Consider the following 15,477-nt stretch of genomic DNA (forward strand, 5'->3'; position numbering starts at 1 on the left):
CGCACAGACCTGTCACTTACCAGTAGGAGGAGCTCCCGGCTGGTCACAGACAGCGCGGCAGGTATGTATGATGCTTCTAATATTGCTAAGTAACCATGGCAACCAGAACTGCAGTAGCGTCCTGCTTGCCATGGTTACCGATCGGAGCCCCAGCAATTAAACTGGGACATTGATCGGAATTCTCTGCTGCCACCAATGATCGGGGGGAGAGGGGAGGCCGCACACTGGCCACCAATGATAATACAATAGAGGGAGGGATGGGGGACCGCACACTGGCCACCAATGATAATACAATAGAGGGAGGGAGGGGGACCGGGGGGGCCCGCACACTGGCCACCAATGATAATACAATATAGGGAGGGAGGGGGGGCCGGGGGGGCCGCACACTGGCCACCAATGATAATACAATAGAGGGAGAGAGGGGGGGCTGCACACTGGCCACCAATGATAATACAATAGAGGGAGGGGGGACCGCACACTGGCCCCAATGATAATACAATAGAGGGAGGGGGACCGGGGGGCCGCACACTGGCCACCAATGATAATACAATATAGGGAGGGAGGGGGGGCCAGGGGGGCCGCACACTGGCCACCAATGATATTTAAACTGGGGAGGGAGGGGGGTCTGCCCCCTGCTGCCTGGCATCCCCTGATCTCTTACAGGGGGCTATGATACGCACAATTAACCCCTTCAGGTGCGGCACCTGAGGGGTTAATTGCGCAGATCACAGCCCCCTGTAAGAGATTGGGTGCTGCCAGGCAGCAGGGGGCAGTCATGTACACAGTTCATAGTATATTCTAACTTGAAGCGTCCCCATCACCATGGGAACGCCTCTGTGTTAGAATATACTGTCGGATATGAGTTTTCACGATGTAACTCAAATCCGATGGTATATTCTAACATAGAGGCGTTCCCATGGTGATGGGGACGCTTCAAGTTAAAATATACCATCGGATTGGAGAAAACTCCGATCCGATGGTATAATAGGGACTCCTGACTTTACATTGAAAGTCAATGGGGGACGGATCCGTTTGCAATTGCACCATATTGTGTCAACGTCAAACGGATCCGTCCCAATTGACTTGCATTGTAAGTCAGGACGGATCCGTTTGGCTCCGCACGGCCAGGCGGACACCAAAACGACTTTTTCCTTCATGTCCATGGATCCTCCAAAAATCAAGGAAGACCCACGGAAGGAAAAATGGACACGGATCACGGAACTACGGGACCCGTTTTTGCGGACCGCAAAGAAAAACGTCCGTGTGCATGAGGCCTAAGACTGAGCCGAACCACGTGTCTATATAGCACCCAATGACGCATTCCGGGCCAGTCAATCACTGTAATGCCAGTAACCAACATGGCTACGGCATTACAGTGAGTGCCAGCACTTCCCTGCATGTTTATTGGCAGCGTAGCAGCCAACGAACGTGCGGGCAGGAGACTCGAGCATCAAGCTCGAGCACATGTGGTGTTCGGCCAAACACCACGATGTGCCGAGCATCGCGATGCTCGAGTCAAAATGATGTTCGGCCGAGCATGCTCGCCCAACACTACTAAAGACCTTGTAGTACAGTTATTTGTCAATTTGAGTTTTTCTTGCCTTACGTCTGCTGCAGAAGGTCCTCTGCAAAAACAACAGAGCATGGAGCCCAACTGCAGGGCATGGAGCCTCCTAGAACCCATACCGGCTTCACCAGATTCTGAGTATACCTCTGTACATGCCACATTTGATGAACCATGACAGAAAAATCTAGGTGTGCCTCTGTACAGTAGAGGCCTCATGACATTACAGCCCTGTTATGTCTCTGTACAAAACAAAAATAATTATCCTGGACATTTATTTTTCAAACCTTAGCATGTCCTATCCTTGATGTTGGTGCAGTATACACAAATGGGCAACCGCATATCAAAATTTCCTAGACCTGCTTAAGAATAAAAAAATGCTATTATGACAAGACCATGTATTGAGAGTTTTACACACTTTATCCTTTCTTTCTGTTTATGAATGGGGTGGGGCAGGTTTACAGTATATCACACCTTAAAATGTAACCCCCTGTCCATATCCCCAATTTGGACAAAAAGAGTGTCTCTCATTATGGTGGATACAAACTTTTCTTGTAGCACATGCTCATCCATTCAGACTTGTCTTTATCATAATGCAGCGCCCCAGAAGGAGCCGGGGCGGAGGGTGGGAGTGGCTTAGCTGTTACAGTCAATCACAGTGGCTTTCCTCACCCAGGCTAGATGCTGCAGAACAAATGACTTTATTTACTGAAGTGAAAAATAGTAGTTGTAGTACATGCGGCAGCAGTAAAACACTGTTCCAACTGTACACAGTGCGATTCTCATAAATAACGAATTATGGATTTAGACAAGGATGGGAGTTATGACCCTCTTTGTCTCAAGTCTCTTCCTGCAGAATTAATGCTGGGCAATCATACTTGCAGTGGTGGCTGAAATGTCAACTGAAGGTTACAGGGTTTTAGAGATACAAAAGGCCAGGTTGTATCCAGGTGTGAATGGTATGTTAACAGTGTCCTTCACTGCAGTAAAGTCTTAATAGCTTTTGGTAGCAGATTATTTTACTGACTCCAATGCACGGTCATTCAGACTTTAGGTTCTCTAGTTCTCTCCTTCCTTTGTCTTACTCCTTCTTTCATTCTATAGATCATGTGAGGATTGGTGAGTCTCTGAGTCACTATAGCTTTTTGTGCTTAAGAAGAGAGCACGAGTCACATCTTCCTCTCTCTTCCAAACTCTTCCTATCACTACAACTAGGGGTGGAGCCATGACGTAAAATAACATTACATAACATAAAGAAATGAACAATTTGCAGATACCCCATTGATCTGGGATACTGCATTAAGACTGGGGTACTGGAATAAGAATAAAATTTAGCCCGCAAAACACACATTTTCCCTGAGACTCCTTGAAGCATATCTGGTGGACCTGCATTGTCCAGATCAATCTCTGCTTAGATTACAATATTGCTGGTGGTATTTAAAAGAACATTCTGGGCAAAACATGCAGTGCCTGATGGTTGAGTGTGAGACACTTACATTCTCACTTTGGTGTTTTTAAAATGCTCACCATGTGTTCAGGTCCAACATCAGTTTTGCCTGGGGTGTTCCTTAAATGAGCTGAATAAGAATAGATTAGATTATCATACACATGTTGACACTTTTTCTATTACGAAATAAATGGATGGGAGGCTCAACACCTAGACGGATGGATAAAGGTGGGTGCACTGCTCACTGGGTCACCTACCCAGTAAGACAAATGGAATTAATAAAAGGCAAAAGGCAGGCACAACCACCTTCTGGAGAATATAACAGCAATTTAATTCAATCATAAAATATCATATCAGCAATTACATTCAATAATAAAATATCCCCCAAAAAAATAATAGCAATATATTCAATGATAAAATAGGTGGAACATCCACTAATGAAAACTAGCAGCAATTTGATCCAATGGTGAAATACGTGTATAAACTCAATACTCAGTCCATATAGAGATGATATAGACACAGATGAAGATCACATAAAGAGACAATGTCTCTGAGTATAAGTATATCAAAGGCCCGTATTTCTCGTCTTGAGTAAAAAGTCTCCTTATAGGAACAAGTGATGAAGATGTAAAGGAATTCCCACTTATAAGGAGATCACCGCCCGTTGTCTAATAGACAGCCCAGTGTGTGGAATCACATAATGTAGATAACTATAATTTGTTTAGTGTTTTTTGGAACGTCTCAATGAGACTCTTAAGGCTTGATGGCTGCTGGAGTGTCCATTAAGTGTCTCGGCAGATACTGCCTACTCATGTGTGTGATCGGGCACAATCCAGAAAGCGGAGAGTGAAAGCCATTCACCGGGACGCTGACTTCACGTGGTCAGAGCGCTCTGCTGTGTAGCTTGGTGGGTGTGTCTCGTGACTCTGCAGGTCAGGTGTTCCTGATGGACAGATCAGGTGGTCAGGTCAGCTGGTTCAATGCTGTGATCAGGTGATCCACAGGTCCTGTACATCACAGGTCCTATTCGTAGTTGAAAGCTGTATTAAAAACTTCTTTTATGCGCACAATTTTACTTCAAAACGCCTTGAATAAAGTAAAAGCGATGGATAGAGCCTCTTTTTTTTCAAAGAAAAAAACTAGTACAGAGCAGAAGGAAGGTGGACAGGAGAAAATTTGACCCATCCTCCCTTTTAACTCCAAATATAAGAAGATTGAGAATTTGATCAAAACCCACTGGCACCTCTTACGTGAAGATAAAACAATTGGCCCTTTTTTACCCATTTACCCTGAGATTACGTATACAAAAGTTCCCTCTTTAGCAGTCAAAATAGCTCCCACTATAAAAAAAGAGGCTTTATCCATCTCTTTTACTTTATTCAAGGCGTTTTGTAGTAAAATTGTGCGCACAAAAGACGTTTTTAATACAGCTTTCAACTACTTATAGGACCTGTGATGTACAGGACCTGTGGATCACCTGATCACAGCATTGAACCAGCTGACCTGACCATCTAATCTGTCCATCAGGAACACCTGACCTGCAGAGTCACGAGACACACCCACCAAGCTACACAGCGGAGCGCTCCGACCACGTGAAGTCAGCGTGTCTATATCATCTCTATATGGACTGAGTATTGAGTTTATACCCGTATTTCACCATTGGATCAAATTGCTGCTAGTTTTGATTACTGGATGTTCCACCTATTTTATCATTGAATATATTGCTGCTATTATTTTTGGGGGGATACTTTATTATTGAATGTAATTGCTGATATGATATTTTATGATTGAATTAAATTGCTGTTATATTCCCCAGAAGGTGGTTGTGCCTGCCTTTTGCCTTTTACTTTTTCTACTATGCATTTGCAGCATAGTTATTTTCTTATGTTATAACAGTATCTGTTGTTTGGGGATGAGTTACAATAAAAGACTTTGACCATAGACAAAAGGGGCACTGTTTTTAGAAGGAAGTAGTCATGTTTTCTGCTCTTAGACAATACATTTGACTTCGCAAAGTAAATAGATAGACTGCATTCTCCAGAAGGTTAGATTAAAGCAAAACGTATCTTCTGCCTATTTGGTAAATTCATCTTTGTTTCTTCCTATTCCTCGTCATCGTCACAAACTCCTTATATAGTTAAAGGACCAGAAAAACACATTAGCCTGTGCTGCTTGTTAATGGCTATTTAAATGAATGATCATTACTGGACGGTAATGGCTCAAATACTTTGGTGAGCTGCCATTATCAATGGTCAAAAATTGATCTTCACTGATCAACATTGATTCATAAAGGTTATCCTCATCTAAAATGAAGCCAAGCTCCAGTGGGATCCCACCACGTGTGTATAAAAAGTAGACTATTCTTTATGGCTGCTTACCAAAACATCGGAAATATGGTTAATCTATGTCATAATTGTATGTGCATTATTCATTGTAAATGCACTCGTCTTGTCTATGGTGTGCTGCCTTATAACTCATCCCAAGCTGTTTGGGGTAGATAGAAATGATGAGCTGTCCCACCCTGCCTTGGAAGCTGCCAGCGTGAAATTGGAACTCTTACAGCGTAACTGAGGTTTGCAGAAACACCTATTAGCTGGGCTCAGAAGAAGGAAGTGAGCCAACAGACCAGACAGTGCGGCTCGCCTTTAACCCTCCACGTGCTGCATGCATGCTCCATTTAGACTGGTAGCTACAACAACAGGGAAGATTACAAACAAGAACAATTGGGCTGTGGATTGCTATGCTTTGTTTATCCCTTTAAAGACCGGGCAAATCTTTTTTTTTATTTCTTTCTACCAAAAGCCGCAACTGTTACATTTTGTTCACATATCCATATAAGGGCTTACTTTTTGTTGGACAAGTTGTATAATGGAAAACAGGGAAACAAATTTGGGGTGAAATAGAAAATAAAATCATAATTAAAACCTTTTTGGGTTTTAATATTATGGCATTGAATGGGCACTAAAATTGACATGACAACCTTATTCTGCTGGTCAGTATAATTACGGCACTAGCAAATGTGTATAGATTTTTATAATGTTTTACTTCTTTTAAAAATATAAAAACCTTTTAAAAATAAAAATTATTTGCATCACCCTTTTTTGCAACCCTTAAATAAAAAAATTAATTTTTATTTTATTTTACTGTAATCTTTGGTCCCTTAGGGGACTTGAACACACAATCAAATGTGAAGCTTAACTTTTGGTACAAAATATAGAGTAAATTACTGTTTACAATGCAATGTAACCCTGCATTACCAGCTATTGTAGACACTTTCCAAAGAAATATATGTTTGTAAGGTTCTCTGTACATGGCCATATTATGGATCAATGCTTGAAACATACATATAGACCCAAGGACAGGATCATAACCTGTGTGGTTAGAACAGGAAAAAATTTACTTTGTTATGAATAAATTAGTCACGATGTGCATTCAATCAGGTCTATCCCGGCCTGCAGTTAAACTTTAGGGAGAATGTATCCTGGTGTACAACACTATGCAGTGCAGTATCATGAATAGCTAGTCCTTTCTGGTAGAGAAATAGTTACTGTGCATCAGAATAACAGGGAGGTCACATATATGGATGTGCACATCATTGTACAGGCCACCAACATTCCTAGCTAACCCTTAGCTAAATAATAATAAAAAAAAAGCATACAGCATCCTTCAGTAAAGTAAAAATAAATAAATAAATGTGGCACGCCCCTGCAGGTGTCCCAATGACTCTTTAATGGAACAAAATAAGGACATGGAGGCAGCACCAATAAAGTGGTTCTTTTAATCCATATTGTGTTTGCTGTAGAATGACCTCACTATTAGGCTTAGTTTACACTTGACTTATTTTGTCAATTATTCTCATCAGTTATCATCAGCTCAAAGCAGGTACGGGTCAAAACCACAGAATAGGTGCAGATCTATTCATGATACCTAATCTGAGAATAGGCTTGGCTCCTGAATTTGCCTCCCAATAAGTGATGGAAATAACTGACCAAATTACTGGTCAATGTTAGCGTCAGCTCTAATTTATCTGCATGGACTTAACTATAGAGTGGCCCAAGATTCAAGTAGTTGCCCAATGACAGTGGAGAAGGTGTCAGCAGTAAGGCTTCGTTCACATCACCATTCAAGCTTTCCATTCTTCTGCTCTGTTTAGGAGCAGGAGAACGGAAAGAACGGAGAAGGCACATAACTGAGCCAAACGGAGCCCTTAGCACCCCATAGACTATAATGGGGTCCGTTATGTTTCCGCTCAGAAGATGATTTTGAAGCGGAGACAAAAGTCGTGCATGCACAACTTTTGTCTCCGCTCCAAAATCATCTTCCGAGCAGAAACACAACCGACCCCATTATAGTCTATGGGGTCCTTAGGCTCCGTTCAACTCAGTTATGTGCCTTCTCCATCCTTTCTGTTCTCCTACTCCTAAACGGAGCAAGACAGCGTAAATGCCGAACGGTGATGTGAACTAAGGCTGTGTTCACATCACTGTTTATTTTCTGTTCTCCTGGTCCGTCAAAAGAACATCCCAAAAAAAGCATATCCTGTAGTTTGAGCATGTGTTAGAAATATTTGCATATCTTCTGTGTTTTAGACCTACTCCTGCTTTTGGCTTCCAAATTACGATCAAATCCTGATGCAAAATACTAACTGTGTGATACAGGCCTTATGGAAACTCAAACAAAAGGGGGGCTGTTTTTTTCTTTTTTGCTTATTTTTTTCTTCGTCCGAATCAGAAGAACGGAAAAATAAACGATTATGTCAACACGGCCAAAGAGGGAACAGAATAGTGGCTCTGGAAAAGACTGGTGGGGGTGGCAACAGCATGAAAAGTCACAATACTGTCCCCGTAACAGAGTGGTGAGGGTAGCAACAGCATGAAGAGTCACAATACTGGCCCCGAAACAGAGTGGGGGGGGGGGAAACAGCAGTTGCAGTAGCAGCATAAGGTGGTGGCAGATCACAGTAGGAGCAGATGGTAGTAGAAGCAGCATGGACGTGGTATCAGGCGGGTGACAGCATCAGAATAGTGGCAGCAGCACGTAGCCAGACGTAACATTCTATTTGTCAAAATGTTCCAGTGTGGCAGTACACTACAGTCAGATCCGTCGCACTAAACACTCGCTCTGATGCCACACTACTGGCCAGGCAGGACAGCTTGCCCAGGGCAAATTGGGCCAGTTGCAGGGAAAATTCAAGTTTGGTTGCCTAATAGTCCAGGGAATCTTGGATCTGGAGTGACAGGGTGCAGTCCAAGTATGCCACCACCCTCGCCAGTCAGGTTTATCAGAATCCCCTCCAGGACGTGAAGGAGTGGAATGACATAATTCATCCCATAATCCTGGCAAGTGACAAATAAAGTGGACTCCTCAAAGGGCCTGAGAAAATATCAGGTGTCACGCATGAGCTGCCACTGTCTAACGTCTAAGTTACATTGGGGAGTAGTCCAGTTCGTCTGTATCATCAAGAAATCGTTTACAGGTTTCCTCTGCTCATACAGTCTGTCCAACATGTGGAGCATGGAGTTCCAACATGTAGAAATGTTGCAAATGATGCGATGTAGGGGAACACCATTCTGCCTTTGCAGCTCAAGGAGGGCTTGTTTTTTTCACAGTAAGAGTGGCTGAAGTGCATGCACAGTTTCCTTCACATTTTTAATAGGTGGTATACTGGAAGACCACTCTGAACTGTGCCTACAGTGGAGGGTGAGGACAAGGTGGAGGATGAGTAGGGAGAAGAGGACATTGCCACAGAAATCCCACGATTACAATGCAGAGACAGAATTGCCATCACCTTACCATACGTGTGCAGGGCTGGTACAGCTTTTTTAAAGAAGTAATGACGGCTTGGGATTCTCCACCTTGGCTCGGCACAAGCCATCAGTTCTCTGAAATCTTCAGAGTCCACAATATGGAAAGGGAGGGACTGTAGTAGCACCAACTTCGCCAGGTGCATGTTCAACTTTTGCGCCATTGAGGTGCACACATAATATTGTCTCTTTGCAATTGCCTCGGTGATCGATTGCTGGCGAAACATGTTATGAGGAGTAGTAGTAGGAGGAGCATCAGGAGCAATAGAAGAAGGGAAGGAACAACATCTTCCTTCTGCTGAGGTTGAGGAGCCCTGACTCCTGTCGAAGGTGTGTGGACCGCTGGAAGATTTAGCAGTTGCTGCATCAGGCTGTACCATTACATTAGTGGCCCGGTTTTCCCAGGCCAATTTTGGTGACATTCCATATGTTTACGCAGGCAATGTGGTGTCAACATTAGCACCCTGACCATGCTTCAGCTTCTGCCCACATATCCTGCATATCACCACACTAATGTCCTCCAGCGATTATAAGGAGTAGTAGTAGGAGGAGCATCAGGAGCAATAGAAGAACGGAAGGAACAACATCTTCCTTCTGCTGAGGTTGAGGAGCCCTGACTCCTGTCGAAGGTGTGTGGACCGCTGGGAGATTTAGCAGTTGCTGCATCAGGCTGTACCATTACATTAGTGGCCCGGTTTTCCCAGGCCAATTTTGGTGACATTCCATATGTTTACGCAGGCAATGTGGTGTCAACATTAGCACCCTGACCATGCTTCAGCTTCTGCCCACATATCCTGCATATCACCACACTAATGTCCTCCAGCGATTATGAGGAGTAGTAGTAGGAGGAGCATCAGGAGCAATAGAAGAAGGGAAGGAACAACATCTTCCTTCTGCTGAGGTTGAGGAGCCCTGACTCCTGTCGAAGGTGTGTGGACCGCTGGGAGATTTAGCAGTTGCTGCATCAGGCTGTACCATTACATTAGTGGCCCGGTTTTCCCAGGCCAATTTTGGTGACATTCCATATGTTTACGCAGGCAATGTGGTGTCAACATTAGCACCCTGACCATGCTTCAGCTTCTGCCCACATATCCTGCATATCACCACACTAATGTCCTCCAGCGATTTGATAAAAAATTCCCACACTGCTGAGTATGGCATTTTACCCCCACAAATTCATGCTGACTGCCTGCCACTGACTTTATGAACCCATGCACTGCTGGTTGTTTCCTGACAGGTAGGCTCCTGAGTAGCAAACGGTCTATCCAAGCAAGTTTGGCTCCAGATCTCCCACTGCTTCCACCCTGCTGGCTTATTGGCATGCTGCCACCCTCCTGCTGTCTCATGCGTCTGCTGCCACCCTAACCCACTGATGGTGATGCCCCCTCTTCACCCAGCTACATCATCATCCACTACTGTTGAGTCATTACTTATGTCACCCTCACCAGTCTCATGGCCATGTCCCTGACCGCTCGCAAGACGTGCTTCCACCCGTCATCATTGCCGGTTGCGCATAAGGGAGGATACAGCAGATCTCTCCTCCAAATCTTTGCTGGCCTGTAGCTACTGACTGTCTTCAATAAGCTCGCCCACGCTGAAAAGTGGAGAAGAGCCGGCAGCATTCTTCCCAAGCAGAAGAAGCAGCAAAAGAAAGAGGCAGTTGCAAGACAGAGGGCACAGAGGTTGTTCCTGGGCCATGCCAACTACGTGTGGTGTCAGAGGAACCCACCAATTCCTGGCTGTTTGTTTCTGTTGTCACCTGAGACAATGTAGAAGAGCGAGTCAACCATTCCAGTATAGCTGGATTGTTGGTCAATACACGACCGCTGGATGACAGTGGAATCTCCGGTCTGTTGCTGTGGCTGCTGCTACCACAGCAACATGCTGTCTGTTGGCCATAGTGTACAGTAACTGAATCAATAATGTAGCAGATGAACGGCAAAGCAGATGAACTAGAAAAACACACCTATATATTAGACCGCCTGTTGACAATGAGTCTGATGCACAGTAAGTCTATGTGTAACAGAACATATTAAGTATAAATGGCACAGCAGATGAACTAGGTAAACATGCTTATATATTAGACCGCCTTTTGACAATAACTCTGATGCACACTAAGTCAATGTATAACAGAACAGATTAAGTATAAATGGCGCAGCAGATCACCCAGGTAAACATGTCTATATATTGTACCACCTGTTAAGACTAAGTCTGATGCACAGTAAGTCTATGTATAACAGAACAGATTAAGAATGAATGGCCGAGCAGATGAACAAGATGCACAGGGTGATTACACTGAGCCTGCACTGTCCCTGTAGTCTACGTATGCTCTCACTAAATTGTGTATAAACTCTTCCTATGATCTCCCTACACTGTCCCTGCACTGATCCTATCCAATATTCTACAATTAAAATCTTTGTTAACCACTGTCCCTAGCTTTTGATATGTCTGTCCCTATGTTCAGCTCACAGTAAAATGGCAGAGAACGGGCGGGATGAAGCTTTTATTAGGACCTTCATTCCCAATGACATCAGCACAGAGCTACCTGTCCTTGTTTTTTTGGTGCGGGGCTTTGACTAGTTATGCAGAATAGGGCCACTGCCTATCACTATCTGTACATGTTTTGTTGCACTCTATACGAAGCAGAAAGGGCGAGCACTCACATTTACAAACAGGGAAATAAGGTACAGAGAGGGAGGAGGATGTAAGATTGTTAGCTGAGAAAGATACCAGCACTATAGCCCCACTTGATTACACACTAAAAATGACATGGACAGAACTGGGGGACCAATAGCTGGACTTTAGAACACCTTCTACATATTTGGATTCTGGCGCAATGTGATTTTTTTAATGAAGGTATACTTAAACAACAGAGGGTAGTGAGAGTACTTTCACACTAGCATTTTTCTTTTCCGGCATAGAGTTACGTCCTAGGGGTTCTATACCGGAAAGGAACTGATCAGTTTCATCCTAATGCATTCTGAATGGAGAGCAATCCGTTCAGGATGCATCAGGATGTCTTCAGTTCAGTCTTTTTGACTTTTCAGGACAGAGATAATACCGCATCTTTATCTCCGGAGGAAAAAATGTTACACTTGCCTGAATTGCCGCATTGACGGGTCCGGTATCACGGCCTGCGCATGTGCAGACCTTTAAAAATGTAAAAAAATATATATACCAGATCTGTTTTGCCTGATTACACCGGAAACACGGATCCGTTATTGCAATGCATTTTTCTGACCGATCAGGCATTTTTAAGACTGATCAGGATCCTGATCAGTCTGAAAAACGCCTGATCAGTCAGAAAAAATGACATGCATTTGCATACAGTTCAGGCAACGGAACTTCCTGCCGGAATCAAACAACGCAAGTGTGAAAGTACCCTGACAAGCATTACTAAGGGTACCTTCACACTAGTGTTTTTCTTTTCCGGCATAGAGTTCCGTCACAGGGGCTCTATACCGGAAAAGAACTGATCAGTTTTATCCCCATACATTCTGAATGGAGAGTAATCTGTTCAGGATACATCAGGATGTCTTCAGTTCAGTTTGGCCAAAAAAAACTGAAGACTTGTCTGGATGCCAGATTTGGCATTTTTTCCCATAGTAATGTATTAGTGCCGGATCCTGCATTCAAAATACCGGAATGCCAGATCCCTCCTTCCGGTCTGTGCATGCGCAGAGCGGTAAAAATGTGAAAAAAGATACAAGACGGATCTGTCTGTCCGCATGACAAGCGGAGAGACGGATTCATTCTTGAAATGCATTTGTGAGACGGATCAGCATCCGGATGCATCTCACAAATGCTTTCAGTCACATCCAGATCGGCGGATCTGGCAGGCAGTTCCAACGACAAAACTGCCCGCCGGATCAAACTGCCACAAGTGTGAAAATAGCCTAATACATACTGATTTGCAAAGTAATATTATTGTAACATTTAAATGGCAGTATCATGCCATCATTCTAGCAACTGGAGGTTTCCTAAAAGACAGTAGCAACAAGATCTGTCACTTTTACAGTAGTAATGACAAACGTATACTCCAAATAACACAGCATATTATGTGTGGACAGGAAGCCAGTTTAGGGCCCCATTCTCACGTCCGCAATTTCGTTCCGCATTTATTGCGGACCCATTCATTTCTATGGGGCTGCACGATGTGCTGCCCAGATGCGGACCTGCACTTCCGGGTCTGTAATTCCGTTCCCGAAAAAAATTAAATATGTCCTATTCTTGTCTACAATTGCGGACAAGAATAGGCATATCCTATTAGTGCCGGCAATGTGCGGTCCGCAAAATGCGGAACGCACATTGCCAGCGTGTCCGTGTTTTGCGGATCCGCGGATCCATGGCTCTGAAAAACTCACTACGGACGTGTGAATGGAGCCTAATAATGTATTCCTATGGGAGCCTCAATGTCAATCTCATAGGAATGCATAGAAAAGTAACTGACTTCCTGTCATGTGTCAATTGGAGATCAGTGTTGGTAACATGTCACAGCTGAGGATCAGAAGGGAGGTTATAGCTCACGAAATACAGTCACTGGTAAGAAGATTACCTTCACTACAGATTACATCAGGTACCTTTCTAACAGGTCAGATAATTATCATTTTTGTGGGAGTGCTTCTTTAAGATGAACATTTTTGGTCCTACTACCTTTATTAGACCATCAGACTGTTCTGTAGGCATATCATATCAGCTAGGGAGTATACCAGACTTGGCTGTGTCCCACAAACTTGAACAAGTTTGTGGGATACTGCAGTATCTGATATACTCCCTTGTACCAACATGATGTGCCCACAGGACAGTCTCATAGTTTGAAGATGGTTGCCCATAATCTTTCATGCTAAAATTGTATACCATGCCATATGCATTGCTTTCTTCTCTGAAGAAAAATGAAATACATCTGGTTTATGTGCCAGCAAACAGGGCAAAGTATCACAGAAGCAAGGTGGGAACATAGCCTTGCATACATTGGTATACAATGCTAAACATCCTATCATGCCTTATAATATCTTTCAGAAGGTTGGAATGTGGCTGATCCGAAAAAGTTATATTTGTTACAGGCAAATAATATTTTATACCATAGAATAATAAAAATTGTAGCTCAGGATGAGTAACCATAGGAAGCAAATAGAAACTTCCTTTCAAGTCACACCTCTGGCTTTCATATTTAGAAAAGGACAGCTTATATATCGGCTAGCCAGGAAAAAATAGGTTCATTAGCTAGATAGCTCCTTGTGGTTTTAAGGGGAATGTGTCATCAGAAAATAGTTTCATAGTTATCTCTCCAAAACCCTCCTATATATACCTGCATGGCCGGAAGTTACTTCATAGTAACAACAAAGCTCTACAGAACTTAAAGGGGTTGTCCAAATTAAAGCTTTTCTGTGGCAAACTACATGAAGGCTGTTGAAATAATAAAATAAAAAAAACTTAAACTCAACTTCACAAGCCTCCTGCGGCTATGTGCTCTGCGCCAGGCTGCAGCCATGATCAAATGTTTTGGCTGATGTGATATCCTGTATACCGCTGCAGCCGTCTCATGCCGTCACCAGTGACACAGTGATGGCTGCAATGGAATTCAGGACATCACTGTTGCAGACAAAAAAAGTGACATCATAGCTGCAGTATTTTATGGGAATAGATTGCTTAAACGTCTAGACCTTCTATGCTTAGGAGTCATAAGAGTGGTCCTACTCCCTGTATGCTTGGTCATGCACTGACAGGTAGGCCCACATGACTCCTAAACATAGAAAGAGAAGAAGTGTAAATTAATAAAATGCAAGTTATACTGAATCTTGCCACATAAAACTATTTATTATCTGCTCAGCTCCTCCTGCTTCATAACATGCTGATGAGTTCCCTTTACCCTGGGTTCTGAAAGGAGCGCACTGTATGCGCGATTGTACCGGCGTTTACAATCGCGCATACAGAGACAAGCGAACGCCCATTGTCGCGCGTTCCTGGAAGTCTATGTACGGGAACGCGCGACAAAACGCCCCAAAGAAGCTCAAGAACTTTTTTGAGCGTAGGGCGTTTTTCAGCACGTTCAAACGCGCTGTAAAACGCTCAAGTGTGAACCAGGGCCATAGGGAATCATTGCTTTTCATGTGTTGAGCGTTTTACAGCGCGTTTGAACGAGCTGTATAACGCTCAGGTGTGAACCCAGCGTTAAAGGGGTTGTCCAAAATTAGAAAAACAGGACTGCTTTCTTCCAAAAACAGCACCACCACTGTCCATGGGCTGTGTCTGGTGTTGCAGCTCAGCTCTATTGGAGTCAGTAGGAACAGAGCCGCGATACTGCACACAACCTGTGGACAGTGGTGGTACTGTTTATGGAAGAAAGCAATCATGTTTTCCTAATCCTGGACAACCCCTTTAAGTTATTTTATTAGTTTGACATCCTTCCTGCCGTTTGCACAGAAAAATTCCAACTTTGACAAGAATTTATATCTAAAGAAAAAAGAACTTTAGAAGATACTAGCCTACAATTAAGGCCTCCTGCACACGACCGTATGGCTTTTTAAGTGTTTTGCAGTCCGTTTTTCATGGATCCGTTGTTCCGTTTTTTGTTTCCATTGTGTTTCCATTTCTGTTCCGTTTTTCCGTATGGCATATACAGTATACAGCAATTACATAGATAAAATTGGGCTGGGCATAAC

At 43.6% G+C, this 15,477-nt stretch overlaps 1 protein-coding gene across 3 annotated transcripts in view; it reads right to left on the reverse strand.

Moving 5' to 3' along the window:
- The window catches only part of SH3RF2 (SH3 domain containing ring finger 2), a 132,494-nt gene that overhangs the window by 28,636 nt on the left and 88,381 nt on the right, over positions 1-15,477 (reverse strand). The window lies entirely within an intron of this gene.

This window comes from Bufo gargarizans, chromosome 2, assembly GCF_014858855.1.
Source record: "Bufo gargarizans isolate SCDJY-AF-19 chromosome 2, ASM1485885v1, whole genome shotgun sequence".
NCBI lineage: Eukaryota > Metazoa > Chordata > Amphibia > Anura > Bufonidae > Bufo > Bufo gargarizans.